The sequence below is a fragment of the Nicotiana tomentosiformis genome, chromosome 4 (assembly GCF_000390325.3).
Source record: "Nicotiana tomentosiformis chromosome 4, ASM39032v3, whole genome shotgun sequence".
In the NCBI taxonomy this organism is placed as follows: Eukaryota; Viridiplantae; Streptophyta; class Magnoliopsida; order Solanales; family Solanaceae; genus Nicotiana; species Nicotiana tomentosiformis.
Window position 1 is genome coordinate 28,728,912 of NC_090815.1, and position 16,187 is coordinate 28,745,098.

Sequence of the window (16,187 nt, forward strand, 5' to 3'; positions counted from 1 at the left end):
TAACCTCATAAGATGAACCAATTTAAGCACGTAAAAATATGCAAGAATGCGTAGTGGATTGGTTTTTAGGAGAACCTCTCTCGATTATCCTCCAAACTTGGTTTAATCAATGATTCAACTAGCCTCTTTAATTTACTAAGAATAATTAATGAACTCAACCAACAATATCATGCAACGATATCACAAGTTATGCCTCTCTCAATTACATGAACAAGTGAATATAGATGCAATAATTAAATCATCCAAAACGATTCAATACATAAAACTAGAGTTATAATCTACAAATAATCATCAATACACCAATTCCATCAAACCCTAAAGAAAACTACTCCATAGATATGGAGAAATTCATCACAAATAAAACTAAACTATAGGAAAACATAAATTTAATCCAAACTCAAGTCTTGAGTGAGGAAGGAATGATGAAATCCATGTGCTTGTGTTCTTCCAACTACTCCTTAGCCACCTTGGGCCAAATATGTGTCAAAATTCCTGAAAATAACGTTTTCATATATTTATACCAAGTAGGGTCGGGCCTAGACGAAACCACCTACTCCTAGCCGATAGGAAAATAACTTTGTATAAATTGTGCATGGGGCGACGCACCATGCGGTGCATTAGCGGGGAAATCCAGAGAGCTAATTTCTGACAGACAGTAGAGGATTGCACAAGCGCGGCGCCCCACGCGCTGCCCCCACACACCGCGACAATGGGGATTTCTCAAAGTACGGATGTTGCTTGCGTTTTGACGTCCAGACTTCGTCCTCGACCCCCGAATATGATCCTGGCCTAGTCCCTTGGGCATTTACTCAGACTTCAAAGCTCCAAATAGCTCGAATTAGCTCGACAACATAAATAGCTCGGAATCACTCCTACAACACATAAAACGCATAATTAGTGCAAAACACTATCAATTAAAGGTCAAACATGAATAAAGTACAGTGAATTAGAGTGTAATAGGCGACTAAAATACGTAATTATAGCCTACCATCAACACCCCACACTTAAACCATTTCTTGTACTCGAGCAATCATACTACACTTCATATAAACAAGATCATTTTCAACAACTCTCCTAACTCATCACACCAAGAATATTTAAAACAAACTAAGCACAATATCATAACATCCTTGCCTCAAGATTTGACTCAAAAGCACCACAGAGTTTTCATAACTCGCTCACTTACTCTAACACAGAGGTCAACGACATTACCTTTCCTTTATGAATCAAGTGCCCTCACACAATAATAGAGAGTAGTTCCGTACACAATAAAATTTAAGAACAATCAGGAACTCAAGATTGAAAGAATTCACTCACTCTCAGAAGTTACATTCGTATGCCACAAAATACGCACCATAGGCTTGCTCGTAGTGTACTACTCTACTAATTGAGCTAATTCAGTCAAGGATCAAGTAGGACTTTCATTGATTGCAATGTAGGTTGCAGGATGGGTAGGATACATTTGGATATAAGAGAGACTACACCTACCTAAGTAATTTAATACATACATGTCATTGTTCACAACTCCAGACTTGTGTCAAACCTTAACTCTACCTTCACATCAACATACATTAACTCCCGACTTCTTTAAGCACAATTACATCAAGTTACCACTATCAAGGAATAATTTTCACAATCATACACTTATTTTTTATTTCTTTTTCAATTCAAGCGGCTCTTAATTTTTCAAAATAGTGCACATTTCTCCTTATTTCAATAGTTCCACTCAAAATCCAAACCAACACCCCACACTTTACTTTTACAAAGTTCATAACAAATTCAAGTGCTCGCGAGAGGTAAAAGGTTCAAATAGATGGTCAATCCAAACAAATGGGTAAGACTTGTAATGTGATTGCCAAAGAAACAAGATTACAAGCTCAAAGGGGTTAACTAAGACACATAACAATTAGGTGGGTAAAAGTGTATAACTAGCTCAACAAAAAAATGCATATATCACTTCTAACACTAAATAAAACTACCATTTCACTTTGCAAACACACGGGCAAGTTCTAGATATAAAATGCAATGCACAAAATTTACAAGATCTCACACACACTTGACACATAACTCACTTAGGATTGGACTATCAAGACACTCTAGTCAAAGCAGTTAAGTAAAGTTAAGATCCTACAATTCAAGGTACTTATACAAGAGTCAAAAACTAACCCTAAGCGTCACAACTAAAGCACTTACTATTCTAAAGGTATAATAAAGTTAAGAGATATTGCATGCAATTCAAATCACAGCACAAAGTTTCCTACTCCTCTACAAAACAAAAACTAACTACAACCGATTCAAACAAAACCCTTGGAAAAGAACCGCGATACAAAGAAAAACCAAGGGGGAATTATTACACTACCTACAAAATCAAATCTTTTTGTCTTTTTTCTTTAAACTTTAATCCCTCAAGAAACTTGTCGATGATATCCATCGTCGGGAAAAATCAAAAAATTTAAAAATTTTATGTTTTTTTTTTCAATTTGTTTTCAAAATTTCAACTACTACAACTAACAAAAGGAAAACTAATATACATACATACAACATATCCCCCACCCCATACTTTAAGTTATGGCATGTCCCAATGACACACAATTAAAAAGCATAAGGTAAAGGAAACTTCCTTGAACATCTAGTCGGTGTCTGAGTCGAAGTCGGGCTCCATTCCTCGCGCCCGAACCAATTCACACATCCATGCAGATAAATTCTTCTCAGCCTTCTTGGGGTACACCCCACACTTATCTTTCTGGCTCACCACATCCTTCTCTTTCGAGCCCTTCACTTTCTCATCATGTTCCTCCCTTCTCGAAGTTTCTCCCTTCTTCTTTTTTCTCAACTTTCATTTGTCCCGTCTTCTTTTTATCAACATAACTCTTCAAATGCTCCCCACTTTATTTTTCAAATTTCACATCATTTTGGATTGGGATGGGATCTTTTAACACTTGCTCAATTCTCAGAGTTACAACATTCACTGTTTCTTTGGGATTTCTCTCAGTATCAGCAGGGAGGGAATCCTTTCAGACAATAGAGTCGCTAGCTGCCCAACCTATCTTTCCAAATTTTGAAAACCAGAGCCCAGTTATTGATAGCCGCTCCATGTTCCCGTATAGCTGCACTATGAGTTTCAAAGCTCTCATCAGTTTTCAGAAAGAAGGTCGTCATGAGATCTTCTATGCGAGACTGAATGGGATGTTAAGGCTGAAATTGCTGCCTCTGCTAATTCATAAATCCAGGAGCTCCTTGTCCCTGGCTGGGGTTGTTTTGTTGCCATGCATTCGCAGTACCCCCAGGTGAACTCCATGAAAACCCGGGGTGCCTCTAAACCCATTGCATTATAATTTCCCACAACATTCACATCCTCAGTTGAGGCTTGACACTTATGATTAGGGTGTCCTCTTCCACATATATCACAAGCTGCGTGAGACTCATTTTGTATTAAGGCTAAGGTTAGCTTTCGTATTTCTTTAGCCATAGCATCAAGTTGTACTTGCACATATGTATTAGCATCAACTTGGTGAACCCCAGTTGATCTTCTTCTTTCAGCACTCTCAGAGAGCCACTGATTAGCATCTTCAGATAACTCATCAAGAATTGCAACTATCTCTTCTGGAGTCTTCTTCATCAAAGGGCCTCCAACTGTATTTCTCAATGTTCTACGCGAGGCTGATGCCAATCCTTCCCAAAAATCCTGGAGTTGCATCCAGATTTCAATTCCGATATGTTGAAACTTTCTAATAATCTCCTTAAACCTTTCTCATGCTTCAAACACAGTTTCAGTTTCTTTCTGGCAAAAGTTATGGATTTCTCTTCTAATCTTGCCCGTCTTAGCTGAGGAGAAATATTTATCAAGGAATTTTCTGGTCATCTCCTCCCAGGTTCTAATCGAGTCACTGGGCAAGCTTTGAAGACACTCCTTAGCATCACCTTTAAGTGAAAAGAGGAATGCCCTTAATTACACTGCATCTTGCGACACCCTATTGTATTGAAAGGTGTTCATAATCTCCTCAAAGTCCATTAGATACGTGTTTAGATTTTCATTTGGCTTCCCTCTGAAGACAAAACAATTCTGAAGGGTTTGAATCAACCCTTGCTTCAACTCGAAATTGTTTGCTGCAGTTGGAGATGATCTAACACTGGATAATCCTTGATTATAGACCGGTCTAGCATAATAGCCAAGTGGTTTCCCAGGCAAGGGTTGATGTTGATTAAGTCCGAGACCCCTTTCTTATTCATAGATATTCTCTGCATGTCTAATAGCTGCTTCCTCAGCATCCCGTGCAGCTTTTCCGCATTGTTGGGATGTCTCTCTTGCAACCAAATCTACATTATCATCACCGTGTCTAGCCATAGTTTCTTTGATTGAGGATTGCCCAACCTTTTCTGATATCTCGGTGAGATCTCTTTCCTTCCTCAGCTGTCGCAGTTGTTTTTCTATCTCTGACTCGTATGGTAGTGCGCACTTCTTTCGCAGAAGCTCGAGCCATGCACCACTCTAAACCTGTCACCTGCGCATAGTCAAAGAACACCAAACGTAAAAAGAGAAAAATAAAAATAAAAAGAAAAATTCTTGAATTAGCACTACAAACTATTTCAATCACTATTGTCACCAATTCCCAGCAACGACGCCAAAATTTGATGAGCTCGAAACACACACCTAAATTATGCTCGCTAATCAAATATAGTATAGTATAATATTCTATTCTTGTGGATTGGATTTAAACAGTATTCTCGTAGTTTCTAGCTTGATTGCTATCCAAGATGACCAACAATTGAGATTTCTATGATTTCTAACTACAATTAACTAAGAATCTTAAGCTATTAACTAATGACAATCGCAACAAAGGTAAGCAAGGAAGGTATCAATGGGAGAAAATAAGGGTTGATAGGATAAGTGCAAGATAATTTCTTGGGATCTAACTCTAGGTAATTCACTTCTAATGTTTAAGTGAGTTTCTCAAATTCACACACTTATTAGTTCAAATGTTCAACAAAAACTCCTCTCTCGATTAAGTCTTAACCTCACAAGATGAACCAATTTAAGCACATGAAGATATACAAGAATGCGTAGTGGATTGGTCTTTAGGAGAACCTCTCTCGATTATCCTCCTAACTAAGTTTAATCAATTATTCAACTAGCCTCTTTTGATTACTAAGAAGAATTAATGAACTCAACCAACAATATAATGTAAAGATATCACAAGTTATGCCTCTCTAGATTACATGAAGAAGTGAATATAGATGCAACAATTAAATTATCCAAAAACGCTTCAATACATAAAACTAGAGTTATAATCCACAAATAATCATCAACACACCAAATCCATCAAACCCTAAAGAGAACTATTCCATAGATATGGAGCAATGCTTCACAAATAAAGTTAAAGTAGAGGAAAACATAAATTCAATCCAAACTCGTGTCTTGAGTGAGGAAGGAATTATGAAATCCTTATGCTCGTGTTCTTCCAATTCCTCCTTAGCCTCCTTAGGTCGAATATGTGTCAAAAGTCCTGAAAATAATATTTTTCCATGTATTTATACTAATTAGGGCCGGGCCTAGACGAAACCACCTTCTCCTAGCCGAAATAGAAAAATAACTCTGTAAATATTATACGAGCGCGCCGCATGGGACGACGCGCCATGCAGGGCATTAATGTGGAAATCTAGAGAGCTAATTTCTGACAGACATCAGAGGATTGCACAAGCGCGGTGCCACACGCGCATCGACAGTGGGGATTTCTCAGAGTACGGATATTGCTTGCGTTTTGATGTCCAGACTTCGTCCTCGACCCCCGAACATGATCCCGGCTTAATCCCTTGGGATTTTCCTCATACTTCAAAACTACAAATAGCACAAATTAGCTCCACAACATTTACATAGCTCTGAATCACTCCTACAAGGCATAAAACGCATAATAAGTGTAAAACACTATTAATTAAACCCCAAACATGAATAAAGTTCAGTGAATTAGAGTGCAATAAGCGACTAAAATACGTAATTATAGTCTACCATCACAACAGTATAAATGTTTGGGGATATATTTAATTATACTAGCTATGCTTTTATATATTGAGTAGGGCCCACATAGATTAGCACAGTGGATAATATTTTCCTTCTTATTCTGAGTTACATATAAACGATCAGCTAGGCGATTATCAATACAGATTTCATTTTTTCAAAAAACACTCTCTAGAACTTCTTTTCTAGTATAATTCTCAAATTTCGTCAAAGCCATTGGTTTAACCGGTTGATTCATATGATCAATTTCAGATATCATAAGATTAATTTCATGTGCTATACGTTCTCTACTAATATTATTAGTGAATGCAACCTTCACATCCTCGTCCGTTGCTGCCTTCTTCAGTTCTTCATCCAATGTAACCTAAACCTTGCAAGAAAATGAATAGCTCAAAGAACTCTAAGAGGATCATCCATAAATGTTTTCTTCGGAGGTAATGTGTAATAATTTTACCAGACTTGAGATCAGCAATGCCTTTTCCTGTAAAATCTTTGACTAATTTAGTTCTAATGTGGTAAAACAAGCTATTAATGGTTAAATTCCTTCGATATGCATTCCCTTTTGGAGTGCCAAATTTGTTAATTGTTGGAATACGACTGTTGTCACCGTAGTGTTCTGATCTTATGTTAATGAAATCAATACTTACGCCTTCTATGCGCATCATTATTGTTTCCAAGTGCTTTGATTATTCAGGACTGCTCTGGATTTCACCAATATTTTGAGTTTTTCACCTAATTTTGATAAGTACGCATTTAATTTCTCACAAAATTCTAGTCCAACTTGTCTAGAGCAATATCAATATCAATATCGTTGCAGTTTTGACCTAGCAACTTATCACGAACCCAGCCACCAGCAACACAAAGCTCTGTTTCCAGATTAAAATGTTCGACAACTTGATGAAGAAGCTCGAATATATCCTCCTCCGATGGTGTTAAGTCTATATGATCCATCACTTGGACTGACAACGACGTCGGAGATGCTGACTCTAAATCTATCATTGTTGTTTGGAAAGTGAAGAGACGAGATGTTGAAACACTTACGGTGGCGTGGGGGGGGGGGGGGGGGTTTAAATAGATAAATAGGTTTTAGAGTAAATTTGATTAATATCAAATGTTAAGTGTGCTGATTAATATATTTTCGAAAATTTTACCTCCTATAGCAAACTATTACACCGTATTTATTATAAATCAAAATAATTTCAAAATATTATTACTTATAGCTACCTTTTCTATTGTATAACAAGATAGATATTTATTTTGTACCCTACTATTAAGGAGGAATTATCCCAATTATGTTCTTTATCTTTCTCTTCCCCCTCTCTTTATCAGCAAGATTCCCAATCCTCTCTCTTCTCCCTCAAATCTCTCTTCTCATATCAATTACTTATCATGGACCCGAGATTGATGCACCAGCCATGCGAATCCACATTAGTGAGAGAGTAGTAAGTTAATGAGGTAAAAGTGCTTCCCCATCAAAGGCATAAAAATGCAAGGGTGAGTAAACCAAATGTTAATTTTTACTTTTCAAACCTGTGCACAGAATTAGGATGATCACTACTGTCAAGATTATCATAATCTTCTGAAACATGAAAGTCCATTGGAAGAAGTAACACCCTCAACATGTAAGATATCCACATCTGAAGGTTTATAGTCAGCATATAAGATATCCACTCCGGAGAAGACTTGAGGGCCGACTTTTTGTTCTTCTCCATTTTTAATTTTAATATAATGTATATAATATTTTTCTTGGCCGAAAAACGCCATCTCCGATGAACTTTCTTCTCTTCTTTACTATTGAGTCATATACAAAGATACAAATACATTGTATTAAGTACAAATATAATCTAATATATTATATTTTTGTATAAATATATTATTTTTTCGCCTATATTTATGTATTCTAAAGGTCTGTATTTTTTTAATACAACTGAATATCACTATTGTTTGTGATTTTTTATTATTTGAATACAGTCGAATTGAATACGGTGAATTGAAAATAATGTATAATAGTAAATAATAAATATATGTGAATTGAATACTATGTATACAATCGAATTGAATAGAACCGTATACACCCTATTTCTTGATTTTTTGTTGTTTGAATACAACTGAATTAAATATAGTAAAATTGAATACAATTCAATATTGCGCTTTCTGTTATTAAACACATGTAATGTCACGACCCGGAATTCTCACCCTCGGGACCATGATGGCGCCTAATATTTCACTTGCTAGGCAAGCCAATGTTAGATATAATTATTAGCCATTTTAAACAATTCCAATTAAATGAGAACAAATAAGCTGAAATAAACTAAAATAGAGTGCATAAACTAAATTAAACGGCGATATCCAGATACAATCCCAGAACTGGTGTCACAAGTTCACGAGCGACTAGAGTACTACAATTAATAGTCTGAATGAAAGCATAACTGTCTGAAATAAAATAAACAGCTAGAGTAAAGTAGAAGAGGATTTCAGGGTTGTGAACGTCGTGCAGCTATACCTCAAGTCTCCGTCACGCACCGGATCCGAGAAATCTACTGACCTCCGCTAGGCCCGACTCCAAAATCTGCAAAAGAAGTGTAGAGTGTAGTATGAGTACAAACAATCCCATGTACTCTGTAAGTGTCGATCATAACCTCGATGAAGTAGTGACGAGGCTAAGGCGGGTTACTTATAATAACCAATACACAATATAATAAGAGGAAAGGAAAACAGGAAAGGTAAAGCAGCCAACTTATGAAAAAGAACTCAATGCTTGTAATTAGAGAAACTGGAATAACCGATGTCACAATTTCATGTAACAACACTGGAAATTAACACAATAACAACAATGAATACATAACACACAATCTGTTGCGGCGCGTAACTCGATACCACCGTACAACACACAATCCTCCCTTATTTCACCATATATATATATATATATATATATATATATATATATATATATATATATATATATATATATATATCAAGAATCACATATAAAATCCGTTGCAGCGCGCAACTTGATCTCACCATATCATCATAATCAATATCATAATCCTTCCTAATTTCACCATATCAAATCACATATAAAATCTGTTGCGGCGCGCAATCCGATCCCACCATATCATCATAATAAATATCATAATCCTAGCGTATTTAACCATATCAAATCACATATAAAATCCGTTGCGGCGCGCAACCCGATCCTACCATATAAATATCAAATCCTCCCTTATTCCACCATATCACAATCGTTGCAGCGTGCAGTCCGATCCATAAACAAATTTAATAAATGTAATCAATCCAGCAACTCAATTCACAAGAATCTCTACGATTAAAGAATATGAAAGGAAATCAATAAAGGAACCCTGTACCAAATCGAGCAATATAAAAATTAATACAAAGCAACAAGACAAGCCAAATATATGACAGTTAAAGTGTACAAGACAATTAAGGCAAGTAGCAATTAATCATGGAGAGGAACGAATATTTCAATACAAGAGCAATTAATGACAAGTAACAAGGTACGACATAGAAAGCAATTAAGGCATGTAATAGTTAAGACATGGAATAGGATAATTCATGAAATACGAGAAATCATGGAAACAATTATTTTGACGGCGTACATATATACAATCGTCACCTCGCATATACGCCGTTACACATGTAATTCACATAACATATAGTTCAAGGGTTCCTAATTCCCTCAAAACAAGGTTAGACCCAATACTTACCTTGCTCTGCAACTGAAGCAATCACTCAACCACGACCTTGCCTTTTGAACAAGCCTCCAAACCATCCAAATCTAGTAATTTATTGGCTAAACAATTCAAATTAAGCTGTAGAAATTACCCACAAATGCAAGAGGTTCAACTTAGATTATTTTTGAAAATGTCTACAAAAGTCAACCCTTAGGTCTGCTTGGTCAAAACCGAGATACGGACCAATACCCGATTATCCATTCACCCCCGATCCTGGCTATGTAATTTGTTTCAAAACCCGACCTCAATTCGAGGTCTAAATCCCATATTTACAAATATTTCTAATTCTACCAAAATCCCTAATTTTTACCATGAAAATCCTAATTTTGATGTTGAAATCTTATGAAATGCAATGGGTACTTGAAAATAAATAAATTAAAGTCACTTATCAATGAACTTATAAAGAAAATCTCTTGTGAAAATCGCCTCTATGATATTTAGGGTTGAGAAAATGTGAGAAATGAGCTAAGTCCCGTTTCCCCCCTCTTTTATCCAGATGTGGATGTCGCAATTGAGATATCTTGTTCGCAATTGCGAACATCGCAAATGCGAAGCACATGTCGCAATTGCGACAAATTAATCGCAAATGCAAACTGCCTTCCTTCGTAAAAGCGACCAAATTCTTCGCAAATGCGAAGAATGTCCAACTCTACATATGTAACGACTCGGGCGGTCGTTTCGAGAGTTATAGCCCCATTTTTTCCCATTTCTTCTTCCTTTTGTACTTTTTAGCTATATTATGATATACCGGGTTAGTTGGTTCGGGTCCGGAGTAGTTTCGGAGTGGATTGAGACACTTAGTCTCTAAAGTAGAAGCTTAAGTTAGAAAAGTCAACCTGATGTTGACTTATATGTAAACAATCTCGGATTTAAATTTTGATGGTTCTGTTAGCTCCGTTTGGTGATTTTGGACTTAGGAGTGCGTCAAGAAATGTGATTTGGAGGTCCATAGTGGAAATAGGCTTGAATTGGCAAAAGTTGGAAATGTGGCGATTTCGGTCTGCAGTGGAAAATTTGATATTGGGGTCGGAATGGATTTCTGGAAGTTGGAGTAGGTTTGTGGTGTTATTTGTGATGTGTGTGTAAAATTTGAGTTCATTCGGACGTGGTTTGGTAGGTTTTGGCGTCGTTTGCGGAATTTGGGAAGTTAGAAGTTCTTAGGCTTGAATCCGAGGTTAATTTCATGTTTTGATGTTATTTGGAGTGATTATGTGATTTGTCTAAGTTTGTATGTTGATATATGACTTGTTGGTATATTTGGTTGAGGTCCCGAGGGGCTTGGGGTGAGTCCGGGTGGTTAACGGATTATTTGAAGTTGGAAAAATGCAGCTGAAGCTGCTGCTACTAGTATTTCCACACCTGTGGAGGGGGAGCCGCAGGTGCTAGGTCGCTGGTGCGCTTGGTGAGCCGCAGATGTGGACATAGAGGACCTGGGATGGAATCGCAGGTGCGTAAGATTAGTCGCATCTGCGAGCCCGCAGATGCGAAGCTGTGTCACAGATGCAGAAGTGAGGAGGACTGGCAGTGGCTGCAGGTACAGGGTCTTTTCTGCACCTGCGAGGTCGCAGAAGCGGATATGGAACACAAGTGCGGAGATGGGAACTTATGTGATTTTCCGCAGATGCGGAGATTTGTGCGCAAAAGCGGCTCCGTAGGTGCGCATTTTTGAGCCGCATATGCGAAAACCTGGGCAGAACCTATAGATAGAAGACTTCGCGAATTTTTGTTCATTTCCACCATTTTCAAGTCGGACCTTGGAACTTTTGGAGTGATATTTTAAGGGGATTCAAGGATATTCACTGAGGTAAGTTGCTTCAGCTCTATTAACATTAGCTATGGTGTTTTCCAGTTAATTTCCCACCTAATTAGTAGGATTTTTGATGTGAAATAAGGGGTTAGGGCTTGGGATTTTGGAGAGAGGAATTTGAGGATTTGAAGGACCAAATGATGTCGGATTTAGATTAATTATAGTATGGGTAACTCGTGAGTGAATGGGCTTTTGGGTTTTATGACTTTTGTCGGATTTCGAGACGTGGGCCTAGGGGCCGGGTTTGAGAGAATTTCAGGATTTGGCCTATAAATTGGTATTTTCCTTGTGGGATTCATTCCTTTAGCTCATATTGATCGTATTTTATTACTTGTGGCTAGATTCAGGTCATTTGGAGGCCGGTTCGAGAGGAAAGGGCATTTTAGAGTAGGAGTTCTACGTTGTTGAGGAAAGTAATAGTTTTAAATCTGGTCTTGAGGGTATGAAACCAGGAGTTTGCTATAATGTGACTGTTTGAAGGTGGCACCCATGCTAGGTAACGGGCGTGTAGGTGTATGCTGTGAGGGATTGAGACTTGGTCCGTCCCGGGACTGTGAAGTCTAATAGCCTTTATTTGTGTTTATATTCATTCCTGTCTACTAGAACTTGAGTGCCTTTAATGTTAGAGATCATGCTTAGGCTATATTCCTGCTCATGGTAGTTATATTCAGTCATAGTGATTCTTGTACATGTTTACCTCAGTCTCTGTTATTTTTCCCTGATCATATACTGTAACACTTTAATTTGGGTTGTTTTCCCTTTCTTCATTAAGAGCTATGAACTAGAGAGGTTTATGACTGAGTAAGTCCAAAGGCCTAGTTGTGAGGTATTGTTCTATAGCACGTGAGTTATCCGTGAAACACGTGAGTTGTCCGTGTAGATCCTTACATTTATACTAGGGCATGCGAGTTGTCTGTGCAGCACATGAGTTGTCCGTGCAGATACAGATATTTATACTATGGCACGTGAGTTGTCCGTGCAGCACGTGAGTTATCCGTGCAACACGTGAGTTGTCCATATAGATTATAGCGCTTGGGCTGTAGGAGCCCCTCATGAGTCTGAACACCCCCAGTGAGCGCATGTACCTATTGAGCGTGTGCATTGAGGGATGAGAGTTGAGTGCCGAGTTGTTGAGGTTTTGAGTGATTGTTGCCCTGAGAGGCTGTACTTGCTTTTCAATTGTTGATGCACTTAGTTTCTATCTATCATTGTTGTGAAATTTTTGAAAGTTTCTATATCCGGAGTACCTGCACTTTAACTGTATAAAACTGATTTGACTTAAACTGCCTGATTTTAAAGTATGTCTATTCTTTGCTGGAATTATTGAGAATGAACTGTACTGTATAGCTCGTCACTGCTTCTCAGTTCCTTATTTAGTTCTGTTACTTGCTAAGTTGGTTGTACTCATGCTACACCCTACACTTCATGTGCAGATCTAGGTGTGTTTGATCACAGAGGTCGTTGAGTTCGGGCGCGATCGAGTACCTGAGACTACGAGATAGCTGTCGGCATCCGCGGGACCTTGTCTCTCCTTATATATTTCTTTTTGTCTTGTATTGATACTTAGACACTGGTTGTATTAGTTTGGTTATCTAGATGCTCATGACTTAGTGACACCCCGATGTTTGGGGCTAGTTTCCGCATTTTGATTCTATATTGAGTTCAACTTTGGTTTTTATGAAAAATTTCTGATATGAAAAAGTTTGAAACTAAATTTTCTATTGAATTACTGGAGTATTTTGGGAACGTCGGCTTACCTAGTACCATCTATAGGCGCCATCATGACATGTTAGGTTTTGGGTCGTGACAAGTTGGTATCAGAGCTCTAGGTTACATAGGTCTCACGAGTCATGAGCAGGTTTAGTAGAGTCTTGCGGATCGGTACGGAGACGTATGTACTTATCTTCGAGAGGCTGCAAAACCTTTAGGAAAATTCCACATTCTTGAATTCTTGTCGTGCGAATATATTGATTCTGGTAACTAAACATATGTTGTTTCATTCTCTCACAGATTGTGAGGACTCATACTACTAGGCATGATGGACAGCCACCAATACCACCAGCCAGGGTCGCGAGAGGCCGAGGCCGCGGTAGAGGCTGCCGTAGGGGGATAGGTGCAGCCCGCACAACAACTGGGGCAGTACCTGCAGATCCACCAGTTGTCCAAGATCATGACCAAATTTCACTTGTTGATGCACCAGCTCAGGCACCACATGTGCCTATTGTGATTCCAGGCTTCCAGGAGGCCCTAGCTTAGATTCTGACAGCGTGTACCAGCCTTGCTCAGACGGTCTCTATCTCGACGGCTGCAACCACTTCTCAGGACGGGGGAGGAACTCAGACTCCCGCTGCTCGCATACCCGAGCAGGTTGTTCATGGACTCCAGACATCGGAGGCACCACCAGCCCAGCCGATTGCAACTGCTTAGGATTATGTGGTTCTTGCTATGCCTGAGGATGATCAGCATAGGTTGGAGAGGTTTGGGAGACTCCAGCCTCCACCTTTCAGTGGCACAGAGAGAGAGGATGCCCAGGACTTCTTGGACAGGTGTCAGAGGATACTCCATACAACTGGTATTCTGGAGACTTGTGGGGTCTCATTTACTACTTTTTAGTTTTTTGGGGCTGCACTCAGATGGTGGGAGACTTATAAGAGGCATAAGCCTATTGGCGCATCACCCCTTACTTGGCAGAGGTTCTCCGTGGTCTTTTTGGAGAAGTTCGTGCCTCAGTCCCGTAGAAAGAAGTTGTGCAGACAGTTTGAGCAGTTTTGCCAAGGTGATATGTCTGTGATGCAGTATGAGATGCGATTCTCGGAGTTGGACTGTCATGCTATATGGTTGGTTCCCACATATAGGGAGAGGATCATGAGGTTTATAGATGGTCTCACTTTTCAGCTACGGTTGCTTATGACCAGAGAGAGGGTGTCTGGTGCGACCTTTGATGAGGTTGTCGACATTGCTCGGCAGATTAAGATGGTTTGCGGTCAGGAGAGGGTTGAGAGGGAGGCCAAGAGGCCTCTTGGTCAGGGTGGATTCAGCGGTGCTCCTTCTAGGGGTCAGTTCCAACACGGTAGAGGTCATCATTTCAGACAGGCTCAGACAGCTCGACCATTTCACCGTGGTGCATCATCTGGCCATGGTTCTCACAGTCATCAGCAAGGCTAGTCATCATTCAGTGTACTACCAGTGCAGGGTTCTCATCATGCCTTTTCGGCTCAGATATCCCCGGGTAGTTCTTTTGGGCATCACGAGTAGGAGTTTCATCAGAGGAGGGGTTGTTTCGAGTGCGGATATTTTGTTCACATTATAAGAGATTGCCCTAGGCTATTGGGTGGGACTCCACAGCGGAGTACTCAGCCGATGGCACTAGCACCAGTTCCTCCACCACTCGCCCAGCTAGCCAGGGGTGGAGCTCAGCCAGCTAGGGGTAGAGCCCAGTCAGCTAGGGGTCGCCCGAGAGGGGGAGGCAGATCAGGGGGTGGTCAGGCCCGTTTCTATGTCCTCCCTACTAGACCAGATGCTATTGCTTTAGATGATATGATTACATGTATTGTCTCAGTTTGTCACAGAGATGCCTATGTATTATTTGACCCCGGTTCCACGTATTCATATGTTTCCTTGTATTTAGCCCGTTTTTTGGAGATGCCCCGTGAGTCTTTAGTTTCATCTATTCATGTATCTACTCCCGTAGGCGATACTATTGTTGTGGATTGCATATATCGGTCATGTGTGGTGACTATTGGGGGAATAGAGACCCGAGTGGACATTTTGCTGCTCAGTATGGTTGAATTTGATGTGATATTGGGTATAGATTGGTTATCTCCATGTCATGCCGTTCTAGATTGTCACGCTAAGACCGTGACATTGGCGATGCCGAGATTTCTCAGGGTTGAGTAGAGTGGTTCTATAGATTATGTACCTAGTAGGGTGATTTCATATTTGAAGGCTCAACGTATGGTTAAGAAGGGTTGCCTATTTTATTTGGCTTTTGTGAGGGATGTTAGTACAGAGACTCCTACCATTGATTCTGTTTCGGTGGTACGGGATTTTCCCGATGTGTTTCCTGTAAACCTACCGGGCATGCCGCCTGACATGGATATTGATTTCGGTATTGATCTGGTATCGGGCACTCATCCCATTTCTATTCCATCATATCATATGGCACCGGCGGAGTTGAAGTAGTTGAAGGAACAACTTCAATAACTCCTTGATAAGGGATTTATTCGGCCTAGTATATCACCTTGGGGTGCACCGGTTCTATTTGTAAAGAAGAAGGATGGTTCCATGAGGATGTGCATTGATTACAGGCAGTTGAACTAGGTCATAGTCAATAACAAATATCCTTTGCCTCGTATTGATGATTTATTTGACCAACTTCAGGGAGGGAGGGTGTTCTCCAAGATTTATTTGAGGTCCGGTTATCACCAATTGAAGATTCGTGGTTTGGATATTCTTAAGACAACTTTCAGGACCCTTTATGGCCATTTTGAGTTCTTGATGATGTCTTTTGGGTTGACCAATGCCCCAACAACATTCATGCATTTGACGAATAGTGTATTCCAGCCCTATTTGGACTCACTTGTTATAGTATTCATTGATGACATCCTGGTGTACT

At 39.4% G+C, this 16,187-nt stretch overlaps 1 non-coding gene across 1 annotated transcript; it reads left to right on the forward strand.

Moving 5' to 3' along the window:
• The first annotated feature begins 3,710 nt into the window (after window positions 1–3,710).
• On the forward strand, window positions 3,711–3,814 carry LOC117277911 (small nucleolar RNA R71). The gene has a single exon (XR_004508241.1). It is a non-coding gene; the product is annotated as a small nucleolar RNA R71 (small nucleolar RNA).
• The last annotated feature ends 12,373 nt before the right edge of the window (window positions 3,815–16,187 follow it).